Here is a 13,803-nt window from a genome sequence, read left to right on the forward strand (position 1 = left end):
ATTTTATATATATATATATATATATATATATATATATATATATATATATATATATATATATAATTTCTGATTTATTTAAATGAACAGAAGTGATCTGAAATATGTTTTTATGAACAATAACTGCAATGGTATATGCAATTGTTTTTGTGAAAACAATTCTTACTCTATATGTGCCGTTACAGTCATTATAGTCCTCTGTAGACAGAAAGTGTTATCTGTGATATATGCCTATAATTGCTTGTGTTTTATTGTTGACATTTCTCATATCGATAAATTATATAAAACAAACTCAATAGCTCGCCAAAGCTCTCACAGAAATGAATGTTTTCCGACACTGATCTCATTTGTCAGTCGTAATAGAACAGTTCATGATGCGGCCGTCTACCGGAGACATCCTAAATCATTTCATCTGTTTGATTTACTTGTTTTTGTTTTCGATTATGTGGAAAAAATTGTCTTATTTGCTCACCTGCTTCTGACACCATTGTAGATTTCCTCTGCTTTGAGTTTTAATTTATCAGAGAGAATTGCAAAATAATCAGTTCAAATACATTGGAGCTTTTGCCAGCTCCTCTTGATGTTGCACGTCTCGGAGGTCTCCGGGCTCGCGTGTGGCATATTTAACAGATGGTGGGCCCGGAGAGGTGGGTAGAGTTGGCACACCGCCCCGCAGTGCCCGTATCTAACCGCATCTGACAGGTTTATTTAGGGGGCGCCGTTCGAATGCGCTGGGGTCAGAGGAAACGACTCAGTCGCCAGCTGTTCTCTATCGTTTCAACGGCCTCAAAACACACGTCTGTGCAGGAGCCTGAAACACTGGGAACGATTCAAACATCTGTGGGATGATAAATCTGAAGCTGTCACTCTGAATCAGTGTTTAGATGTTCCTCGTCAGGAGCGAACTGGAAAACGATCTTTTGACTGTCCTGAGAGTTTTGACAAGTCATGAGAAATTAACAAGACATCTTTGTAGAGGAATGGTGATGGATAAATGAAAAGGCTGTCATTGTTCTCTCACCTTCATGCCATTCCAAACAATTATGGTCCTATTTTTTTGCAGAATACAAAAGGAGAAGTTGAAGGGTTTTGGGGCAAGTATATTTGTACAATGACAGAAATCAGATTTAACAAGAATCTGTAGTTGTATGGACTATTTTTATAGTGCGTGTTTGTCCTTTTTGTTGCTTGATAGACGTGTTTAGGATGAACTGTCATTGTATGTAAAATAAATGCAAAATGTGTTCCATGGGAATGGGGTTTGGAACAAAATAACTATCCCTTTAAGAAGATTTCTTAATCTGTTGATCTTGTATTGAGAAGCCTCCATGTTTTGGCTGTGTTGATCTCATTGTGCTCATGGTGTTGTCATTGGTTTTCATGCATCTATTGCGACAGCTTTAGACTCGAGTGTCTTTTTGCGCCCATATTGTTGGAAATGACATCAGTGTTTCGGGGTCGAACAGAAGAGTGTGTCTTGAAGATTTACAATATGATCAAATTTTTGTTGGCTTTCAAAATGCCACTTTATACTATTTATTCTTCAACATTCATTCTTCATCTCTTGCATTTCCAAATTCAGGCCTATTTATGCCACTTAATAATAATTTGAGAAGTAAATATATTAAGTTTATTCAATATATAATAAAAGATACAGGCCTACACTGCCTGGTCAAAAAAGCCACTGTTTGGATTTAAATAGGCAAATGCTTAATAGTCTATGATTGGATGATTATTGCAGTGATTATTATGTTTCTAGCATGTTATATGTTTGGTAACAGTTCTTCTAACCCTAACTGATGGAGTGTGTAGCTTTTCATTTCTTAAACAACCATTTAGGAAGACATCATGACCATATATTCCAGGATTCATCAGGCTCAAACTGTGAAAGAATGGTTGGGAGGGAGCATGAATAATCATTTTCACACATGAATTGGCACACATGAGTCCAGACCTTCATTGAAAGTCTTTGGGATGTGCTGGAGGAGACTTTACAGAGTGCTGGACTCTTGCATTGTCAATACAAGATCTTGACCAAACATGTTTGCACATCTTGATGGAAAAACATCACAACATTTATTTCAATCAAAGTGCATACATTTTTGGTCAAGATCTTGTATTGACAATGCAAAATCTCAAAAATCTTTCTGAACCCCAAACTTGTGAAAGACTATTTCAAAACTATTTTTTGTTCTTTATGTTAATACTATAAATGGCTAAACCGAATTTTTTATTTTCAGTATTTTTTTAACTAATTTTTAAATTACTACATTCTTAATTCTTACTAATTACTAAAGTCTTAACCCTCATGTTAATGTTTATTAATTGATTATTTGATTCATTTTTAATTTCTCAACTGATTTATTTATTTCTCTATTGATTGAGTGACACATTTGGGTCCCCATTTACTTTATCTCTTTCCTTTTCATTTTCCCCAAATTTGCTTTTTTTTTTTACTTTTACTTGTACTTTTTTACTTCTTATCTTGCAGTTTGTGTTTTCATCTCCACCCCATGTGGCATCCCATCAGCCAATCACATCTAATCTCACCATTCATATTTACAGGGATTACCAAGTCATATCCGCTCTCAGCATCTGGGTTTACACAAATCAACTAATCATATTCGCTTTCGCAAGTCTGGAAAGAAAAGATACATCATATCAAATGCCTGCATGATTAATACATCTGACCCAAACGTGGTCATATATCTTTATCTTTATCAACCTCTGAGAATGAACTGAGGTCAGCATGAACACGTCTCTTAAGCGGTTTGAAAACATTTTGATCAGATTACCGCAAAGGTGGATCTGCTCCCCCCTGTGTGAGTCATTAATATGAAGTAATTTCATCAGCTGTTCGTTCCCTCTCGGGCCGCTCTGATACCTGAGTCACTCTCTGCGGAGGGTTGCAATAATACCATTATGGCATGTATTATCCCAGTCTGTATCTCAGAACCTCTGTTTCCACAATCAAAACCGCTTGTCACTTTGGTTTAGCCTCATAATTACTGAGCCGGTTGCGATACCATCTCTCCTTTGGTTGAGTGCTGAAATTTCTTCCATTGTCACCAGTGTTGTGTAATGAATGCCTTTGTCCAGCATGATGTTTCTCGAACCAGCACAAATCACGGGTTTGTTTCCCAATAACATGGCGAGACATATGGGTTCGCCTCTGGGCTCCTCGGATTCCTCTGTTGAGCCGTTTCATTCTGTTTTATCACGCTGAAGTGCACTAGTGACATGCAGACCAGTGTAGGAGTTGTTATTGAGTAAGTGACAACACTTCAAAACATATTCCTGAGCCTCGGGTCTTCAACTTTAAAAGTCTCTGTATTTAGTAGGTGTTTGACACTTTTTGTTGAAAGTATGGTAGTGTGAAGGGAAAGTCAAAGGAAGTCGAGATCCGATTAGGTTTTGAATCAGAGTGACAATCTGATTCTTGATGCATCTAAATTTTTTAAGATGCAGTGCAGAAACACAAATCTTCTTTGACAAGGTAATACGAGAGGAGGACTTGGGGTTAGAATTGTTGCGTTATTCCAAATAAATAGATTGAGATTCACAAATAAATGTTGAGATTAACAAAAAAATAATCAAATTCACAAATGCATAGATTAAGATCCACAAATAAATGTAAAGAGTTTCACAAAAATTAATAAAATTCAGAAATACATAAAATGAGATTTGCAAATATATATAAAAATAAATACACAAATGTGTTTTATGTCACAAACACAACTGCCTGGCATTCATTTGTGAATCGCTGCACACATTTATGAATTACTTCTTGTGCATTTGTAGATCCCCGCACACAAGCATTTGTGGATTTTTAAACATTCTGAAACAGTCAAGACGTGCAGACAAATCCACAAATAAGTGGACTCCACCCACCGTTTACTCAAGCCAATCAAATAAGGGCCACATTGCTACCAATCGTTGCACGTTCTCGCTACAAGCAATCACGTTTTGCTTTACACTTGGGGTGGGAACAGATTCGTTTTGCACCCCTTAAGAAACTGTATTCTGTGGGTGCTTTGTTACACTAAACACCCCTTTTCCAAAATATTATTGTAATTTAAGGCTTCTTTATATGATATTTCCATCAGAAACCGTGAATCAGGATAATTGTGAATCACACAGATCATTTTGTATCTTTTAAAGGCGCTCTAAGCGATGTCATGCATTTTTTAGGCCAAAACATTTTTTTGTCACATACAGCAAACATCTCCTCACTATCTGCTAGCTGCCTGTCCCCTGAACACACTGTAAAAAAACGCGATCTCTATAGACAGCCCAGGCTCCACAAACGGCAAGAAAAACAAACTGGCCCAACCTGGACCATGAAACATAACAAACAGTGCTCCAGCCAATAACCGACAAGAATGATTTGGGGGTGGGGGTTGGGGGGTTAGTGCGCGTGCACATGAAGTGGAGGAGAGAGAAGCATGAAGAGGGAAGTTAGCTAGAGGAGAGATGTCCTAGACAACAACAATGACTAGCGTTAGAATTATATTCTCTTGAATTTTGATATGGCCGACACACGGCCAAAGAGACGACTTTCCGATGAACAAATAACAAAGAATAGGGAAAAGGAGAAGGAACGCGCGAAGTCCCGAATTTACATCGGAAAAGCGTTCAGAAGGTGGCGAGAACTCAGCGGGCAGATTTTTTTTTAAATGGTTCATGACTGTTTCAGGAAGCACAGAAGGGAGGGGGGTGGGGGGACGGGATGAGGAGGAGGGAGGGTCGAGCTAGCCTCCGTTTTGTTTGACGATACTTTGAACGTCAACAAGAAGTGATGTCACCCAACATCGCTTAGAGCACCTTTAATTGAGTGTGCAAATAAATTCCAAACTGTTTGCCTTGAAATTATGTGTGTACTGTATAAGTTAAGTGCCATGTTGCATGTCGATACTATTGAGACATGTAAATGGTTTACATTTATTTGTGCATTTGCGCCGAACTATTGTGCAGTTTGGTGTGATTGGCACTTTTGCAATAAACTTTTAGAATGTTCATAGTGAGTATTATATCTAATGAGAGCAACATTTCTTATCATATAACAAGCGAGAGACAGAGCATGAAATTCCATTAAACGGATAATGTCATGCATACTTCCGCCTCATAGTTTCAGTCTGACTACCCGAATACCCATAAATCAGTTCTATTTATGCAAATATGGCCAGAGCCCCATGATAGCTCAGCGTTTATGACTTCCATTCTCCCTCAGTTTGATCACCATGGTAGAAGCCTTGTGGTAATTGCAGTTGACAGTAGTGTAGTTTAGTTCTGTGTGACCAACTCAAGTTTATTAGTCCAGCAGAGGATGTCCTTGAGTTCTTCAGAATATGTCTACTTCATGAGCTGCTTTAAACCATCTGAATAGTTTGGGTTTTATGAATGGTTTTAAAAGTGAGACGGATAGAGTGAAGAGCGCTCATCAATCTTTGAGTTCATTAGTGCTGTTGTTGCTTCTTGTTTGATATTTTAGTTCCAGTGTTGGTTTGGACTAAATTTTCAGATGGGAATGTTCCAGGATCAATAAAATATGTTGACCTACGAACATGTCTTAGTTTCTCATGTAGGCTGTGTTAGTTCAAATTTGGCTCATGTCACTTCCCTAATCCATTCTCTTTTTTCCTCTCCCAGTGATTTACTTCTCTCTGTCAATACTATGGATAAAAATGGCAACAATGCAAAAAAATATCCCTTCATGATGTTGTTGCGCTGTAAATTGCATGCTCATATTTGTTAGGTGTTCAGTATTCCGAGAGAGTGAAGCCGCTCAGGACATCTTGGCAGACGCGAAGCTCTTGTTCTGATCTGTGAAACTATGAAATATTCCAGAAAACCCAGCACACTGGAGCAGAGATGAGCAAGTGTGATGGAGTTAGTCAGACAAGCCATGCGTGAGTGTTAGTTTGTGTGTGTGTCTTTCTCAGGTAATGTGTGTTGTGGTATGTTTGTGTGTAGCACAGAAACACTCAAAGCGTTTCATTTTGTCACTTTTTTTGTTAGTTTAGCTGTATTTTAAGCAGTAAAGGTCTGTAGTATGTCCTCATGTAGTTAACTTGTTAAAGTGTGTGCTGAGGTTTTGTGGCCTCTACGGGCAGGTCTTATCTTCTAACAACCTGTCTTTCAGCCGATTGTGTCTGTTCTACCAGAACACTCACCTAGGGAGCTGCCTGTCTCTCATTCAGGCTGTAGTGAATGTGTGTGTCTCTTAAGCGTGTCGATGTTCTCATTATGTCTGATGTAACGTGTGTGTTCTTGTGACCCTCAAACACTGTTGCAAATCTCTGACGATAGTGAAAGATCAAAGATCTCAGACACAGAAGATGGTGAGTTATCACAGCAATGTCTATTCCAGAACAAATGGCTTTTGCCAACATGCTTCTGTCTGAAGGACTTTGTGTGACAGTGGAGGCAAGTAACATCATGTTTTTGGTGGTTGCTAGGGTGTTCTGTGTGGTTGCTAGGTCATTACTAGGTCGTTTCTAGCTGGTTGCAGGCTGTTCTATATGTTTGCTTACTGGACCATCCTCAAGTCTGTACTATATTCTGGCCTTTAGATATTTATTTTGTGTATATTTGCTCACCAGCCACTGTGGCTAGTGGTGTTCCAATGTTACTAGCCACTCAGAATTTTCACTGGCCACAATTTTGACATTGATACCATGGGGAAAACTGCCAGATATTTTTAACATTATCTCATTTGGCAGCAGATCTATTAGGCTGCTGTCACTTTAAGACCTGAAGCACGGATCCATTACTGCTACACATATGTTTCTCAACTGTTTACGTTCACCTAAAACATAACTGTTACGTGAATTCTCACTAAGAGTGGCATTTTGACATTATTTTGTGTGTGTTTGACTGTTTAAGTGCAATAAGCAGCGAAAAAGACTTCAATTTAGTATTAAGAGGTGGCTTTATGTACGCGCACTTTGAATGTGAGCACAAAATCTGAGTGAATGAGTGTCGGAAAGATGAAAGGGAGAGAAAGCACAGCTATTTTGTGGGAAATGAGTATTGGAAATGTATCAGATATTTTAGTATATATATATATGTTTCGAAACATCATTGCACTTAGTTTATTATTTCAGATGCCTTTTTAAAAGAGTACAATTGAAAAATGGATATATTATATATAAAATTCCATCCCACCACGGTGGCTAGTAGGAGTGACTGCGTTACACGCAACTACTGAAATCCACCCGGTTAATGTCAAGCCCTATGTATGTATGTATGCAAGTAAAAGTCGCGCACCATTAACAATGTGTTTTTTTAATTGTGAAAAAATGCATTATTTTGGGTTAGTCTATAGTTATAATAATTATCTTTAATATCTAAAAAAAAAAATAGAAGTCTATACCCTCATTGAGATGAGTAAAAACATGTCTGTGTGTGCGCAAGAGAGAGGCTAAACATGATTGAGTTTGTCTGGGTCTCTCCGTGTCTCTAATGTGGCTTTGCGTTTCTGGCACCGGGCTGAAGGAGGCAAATGTAATGTGATTACATGGCTTTACTCTACTCTAATAGAGCTCTCTCCAGAACACCGCTTACCTGAGCTCCGGCCAACAGCACTCTGATAGACTCACCACTGAGACCCCAGCTGGCAGCTTGAATAAAGATCCATACTCTCACAGGCCACAGATCGCAGCTGCAATGTCAATCGCATACTCAAAATTAGAGCATGCGCAGGTGAGATTGAAAACAGGTCATCCGCTGCTGTTACAGAAACCTTAGAAACCTCTTCTGCTGATGTAACAACGGGGTAAACATATATTAAGCTACTCAAGAGCTTAACTTTGTTTAAAAAAGTTGTGGGGAAACGACAGATATGGAGACTTGTGATGCCACAGAATAGCTTGTGAATGTTAACTTGAATAACGTGAATATTAATATGAAGTAATGCATTAATAATATAGCATGTGTTGAGAATTAGTCTATGTGATGTATTGACCTGGAGATCAGGTCTACGGGAGAGCATTTGTTTTTTTCCAAGTCAAAAATAAAATCTAAACAATAGTATTAGATACAATTGATAAACTGTATTCTGTATTGGTTTAACTAGAAATGCTGTTCTTTTGTTTAATGCTTATCTTCATAAGAGTTGTCAGTTTGTTGTTTTCCAGGGTTTTCAGTCTGATTATGTAATTGTTGATAAAGGTGTAATGTTCTACTCATAAATCTTTATTAACTATTCAGATATGCTCAAATCTGTATGCAGATGACACTGTTATTCACACCACTAATTCTGATTTGTTACAAATCTGATTTTAAATTTGTTCAAAAATGGTTTCATAATGTGCTTATTTTGAATAAGAGGTCTTCTTGTTGTATGGTGTTTGGTATGCACCGTTGTCATTGCTATCCTTTTGATTTGATTATTATGTTTGGTGATGGTTTATCTCTTGATAATGTTGATTCATTTAAATACCTTAGTCTTTGGATTGACTATGAACTTACTTTTAAGCCCCATATTGATTATATTATTAATAGAACATGTTGTTTGGGTTTACTTTATCGCTTAATTAATTGTCTTACATTTCAAGTCATGAAAATAATTGTTTTTCAGTTAATATAGCCTCTTGTTGATTATGCCAGTATTGTTTATCAAAATACCCTTGACGGTAATCTTAAGCCTCTTAATGTTGTTTATATTTATTTGTGCAGATTTGTGTCAAGGTGTCCATATCGTACTCGTCATTGTTATATGTATGAAATGCTTAACTGGTTGCATCCTAAATCTAGAAGACAATTTCATTAGCTTCTGTTTATTTTTAAATGTGTTTATTTTGATTGTCCTTTTTATTTCAAACAGTTTTTGATTTCATATAGATCTTCTTATTCACTTAGACATATACAATATACTTTTTTCATTTGTTCATTGGCTTATAATTGCTGAATAAATATTTCACTTGGAAATATGTCACATTACTTAAGTTAAAGGCATTGCAAATAGTGTTTCGTGTTGCTTTTATGCTTGTTGAATTGGTAACAAAGGAGAAATCAGCCATTCTTCACTATCAATGACATTGTAGGAAGATTTTATTTTCTAATGAACCACAAACCTGAAAGAGTCTGATCCATCGTGAAGGACGTCATCAAATGCTCGCTGCTCGCTAACGACAGCTTCATCTTAGCGGGAAGTTTACAAAAGTTTACCAAACAATCTGCGATCAGTCTCTCATCTCAGAGCGCTCATCGCGACTGCAACAGCAGAGATCTGCTCTCCTCTTTCAGACAAAGCTGAGACATTGTACATTGACACAAGTACAACCAAATTTGAAAAGATTTGACATGCCGTGCGAACAGAGATTTCAGTTTCTCCTTGCTTGGCGTGTGATGTGTACATGTCTAATTTCAGCGGCTTGCGCAACGTTGACAGACTTGATCAAACGTGAGCCGATCAAAACGGCACAGTGACTGTCAGCAGCTTTCAACTTCTTTATAGCAACTTGGAAATGAGATTTTTCCGTTCTTCAAGGGAAGTCTAATTTTCTGTCTCTCTTTCTCTCTCACACATGACCTGGTTTTGTTTTCACATTCAACCAGACTAATTTATTTGATCAGTGCGCAAAGCCGTGCATAACTAATCTGCCAAGGTAACAGAGTTTGGCTCTTCAGAATCCGAGAGGTTTTTTTACCTTATGATATATTCATAGTGCTGCAGATAGAGATCACTGTCAGCCGAGACGGCACAATGGAAATATCTTCAGTTATAAATAGCTGAGTGAGTCTAGTCTTGTTTCAGCTTGGAAGGAAGATGAGTTGCTCACTGTTGAGCGTTTTTATTTAAAGGTTCTAATGCTGAATACCTCCATTTTGCATTGATTTGGACCCTTTTCCCTTTGGATGAAGAAGGGAATTAAAGTGTTTGGCTTCTCATCAAATATCTGAGCTGCTGTTATTTGCCAGTAACCAGCGCAGAGTAGTAGCTCTCTACACTCCAGCCTGGCAGAGGTGACCTACTGGGAGAGGCACTGAAATCCCTGTGAAACATTGTGGAGCTCCAGGTTTTCCAGGGGGATCAATTCTCATATGCTTTCTTCAAATTCATTTCACAGTTTCCATTTTGACCTCATTTGATGTATAGGGTTGAGGCTGTTTTTATTGATAGACAAGAAATGATTAGTGGAAGGAGAAGGGTGTGTCCGGGTTGTGTTTAGTGTCATTGTGTTCTATTCTGTTCCCGTTAGCCTGTGTTTCCTTTGCTAGTTTCCATGGTTGTTATGTTCTGGGCTGCGTTTCCCGAAACATTCTTAACGTTACGTCGTTCTTAAGTTACACCTTAAGCTGTTCCTTATGGATAATACGTGTTTCCCGAAACGTTCTTAGTTAAGTATACCTTCTGTAAGTCATACGTTCGGAAGGTTGGTCTGGACCACTCTTAGCTTTACCTTATCACTGTTGCAGGTCTATACGAATATAATTCTGAAGGTTTAATACACCCAGACAGTGTTCAATTAGGCTAATTCAAGTGTTTTCATGCAAAGAATAAAATTGTCATTACACTGATTGTTGTTAGATTTTTTAATTATATTATTATATATATTATATTATTAATTTAATTAAAGAAGCTTTTAAAGGCCAGTGAAAGCATAGGCTACTGTCAGTTAAGTTCTATTCGGACGCTAATTGTTTCTCATGGGCTCGTACTTTAAACATTTACAGGGGTAAGTCGGTGATTTTAGTGCCGTCCGAATCCATAATGTCAGTGTTTTTTCTCAGCCAACCCGCGTAAAAATCCCTGGCCGAATTAGTACCTACTGTTTTTTGACAAACAGGTCGTGTGGTAAATTTCACTGTTTAAATCCTTTTTGATCACTGCCGAGCACCATACGTAAGATGTACACTTTTATTACTGAAATGCTGGAAAGTATTTACAAGAACACTATTTCATCGCAGCTCCACCTCAGCGAACAAAAATGGGAATGAGAAGAAAGCACGTAAAAATTTGAAATGGTTATCATGGCAGCAATATATGATACAATTTTAAAATATGTAGGCTAGGCTATTATAGGCTATTATAGTTTGGATTATTTTTTATAATATCCCATGAGTCCTAATAAATGCAATTTCAACTATTTCTGAAGTGCTTCTTTTATAAAGAACAACACTTTCTCGCATAACGCAGTGAAACAGCCCCTGCACGAGAGAATAATTGATTCTCGAGCCATCGATATCAACCAATTCCGCACCGCGCCGGGTAACGTCGCACGTAAGAAGGTATATCTTAAGCAGCTTCCTAAGGTATGGTTCGGGGAACACGCCTAGCAATGGTATACCTTTAGTTAAGTTATACCTTAAGAGTCTTCGTAGCGCGCTAAGAGACAACGTTATCGGGAAACGCAGCCCTGTTAATGATGTCCCTTGTGTATTTAAGCCCTTAGTTTGCCTCTTTTCTTGGTCCTGCGATAACATTATGTTGTAAGCAGGGGTCACCACATTTGAATAGGAAACGGTATTTAGTCTATAAAACACGTCAAAACTCCACGAAGTACAACAACCGTATCGGTGAGAACACTTGTTTTAAAAAGCATACAAATATGACTATTTTTGACTATTGATACTGCCTGCAATCGTAATGCAAGGATTCAGTATCTGCGGTCAGATGAGATTTTGTCAAGCTATATGTCAGAGTAATTTTTCTAACGTTATTTTTCGCTGTATATCACTTATATACTCATATAATACTCATTATAAATAATGCACAAAAGAAATTATGGGCATCAAATGACTATGGTGGCTCATACCAACTTACCAACTTTATTGATAAACAAAAACTATTTTGGAACTCAGTAGCATTACCTTATACTGTTTATTCATCAATGTCACCCTGTGTCAAGCATTTTTGTGAAATAAATTTGCTTGGTTTTTAAAAGCAAATGTATTATAATTTTATGGGCAAATATATAAACACATATTTAAATTCCTTAAAATAATTTGTGTCGCAGCTTAATGACCATGGGAAAATGTGGGTCCCATGGTCAAACCAGTTGAGAACCTAAATAATAAATCTAAATTATTATGATAATGCAGTCTGTTTGCCAATGCTAATGCCATCAGCAGCAAAACTTCTCTCTTTATTTTTTGCAAGTAAACTTCATTATAAAACTCAGTTTAAATGTCACTTTGCTTGTGGATTAAAGATGAAACTGTGAATAGTGTGTGTTTGGCAGCGGCGGGCCTCTGATCGGACAGTAATGCCTCTCTAAGACTGCGGGGTGTGTGATGAGAGCGGTTTTGTCTTTGTTTTCGTAGTTGAGGAGGATTTTACGAATGTGAATTGAGGGCGGATGGATTTGGAACTGAGCTGGCCCCGGATATGTTGGAGCAGTCACAAGGGCTCGGAGCCTTTTTGTGGAGGACGTTTATCCTAAATTAGCAGGACTAGGCTTTGATGTTTGACTTCTGTGAGAATATTTTAGAGAATCTGACAATGTAGGTGCGTTGAGTTTTGCTTGAAATCAACGTTTGTAATCTGCTATGTGGCATATTTCTGAATGAAACGTAAAACTTATGCTGAAAAATTTTATGCGGACTTGATTTTCGGCATCAGGAATTGATTGGATGGTGGAAACTGGGTGGTTAGAGGGGAGGGGCTTGATGACATCATCTGCAAAGCTAACTTGTTTCAGAGGCGGAAGTTATTAATGAAAAATCACGAAAACATGCAAAATATTGTTTACAATTAGACCAGTTTTTAAAGAAATTAATACATTGAAATAGCCTGGCTAACGTCAGACCTCTTTCTCATTGAGACCTGGTCTGGGAACCACATGTTCATTTTCTCGTATTTGAGGCGTGGTTTACGAATGCCCAGAGCCGTTTATTGGGCGATACGAATGTCTATCAAATGCGCCTGTACGTAGCTCATAGCCAATGGTTTCAATTATACCAGATGACGTATGTAGAGCGGCAGAAATTCGACGAGGAAGAAGACGAAATAAACTTGTGTTCTAAACTACTTAGAACACTATCTAAGGCTGCATCGAAAGGTAACTTCACGTCTGATGCCATGTTGGGTCCATAGATATAAACAAACTACTTTGGTGTGTCGCATAGACGTCGTCATCGTCTTGCTGCTCCCTCCCCGTTCTGTGATTGGTTCCCTTTTTGAGGGGAAAATCTGGTCCATGGTGTCCAGGCTGCCTAGCAGCGTGAATAAAATCGCGCTGCGCGCAAGGCAGCATGGGGAAACCCAGGCTAACATTGAAATGTTTCCTGAGCAGCAAATCAGCAAATCAGAATGATTTCTGAAGGATAATGTGACACTGAAGACTGAAGTAATGATGCTGAAAATTCAGCGTTACCATCACAGGAATAAAATACATTTAAAAATATATTTAAACAGAAAACAGTTATTTAAAATTGTAATAATATTTCACTTTTTCTTTTTTTTTACTCAAATAAATGCATGCTAGGCAAGCATAAGAGACTAAAATCTTATTTCATGTTGATTTATCAGATAATGTTTGCATGCATTTACAATTTAAGCTTAATTGTGTTTTATCGTCTAGGTAAACATTTAATAATGGGGTCAACTTTTACACAATGGGCTCTCTTAAAACACATTTTATAATATTTAAATCTATTTAGCAAGTGGGGGAAAAAGGTGCAAAGTCTGTGTTATAACTCAGTTCCAGCTTGTTCTTATGACCTCTCCTGACACTTCACACGCTTCATTAGTCTTCATAAACATATCAAACAGGGCTTTGCGACATCTGACAACAGGCCACAGAGCCACGTGTCACAAAGCAATCTGCGATATGTCACAATAAAAGCTACATTAGATAT

General features: G+C 37.8%; 1 protein-coding gene across 5 annotated transcripts in view; it reads left to right on the forward strand.

Annotated features, from left to right (window-relative positions):
• The window catches only part of khdrbs3 (KH domain containing, RNA binding, signal transduction associated 3), a 144,288-nt gene that overhangs the window by 107,893 nt on the left and 22,592 nt on the right, over positions 1 to 13,803 (forward strand). The gene's annotated exons all lie outside the window — the stretch shown is intronic.

Source organism: Squalius cephalus (assembly GCF_949319135.1).
Source record: "Squalius cephalus genome assembly, chromosome: 8".
NCBI lineage: Eukaryota > Metazoa > Chordata > Actinopteri > Cypriniformes > Leuciscidae > Squalius > Squalius cephalus.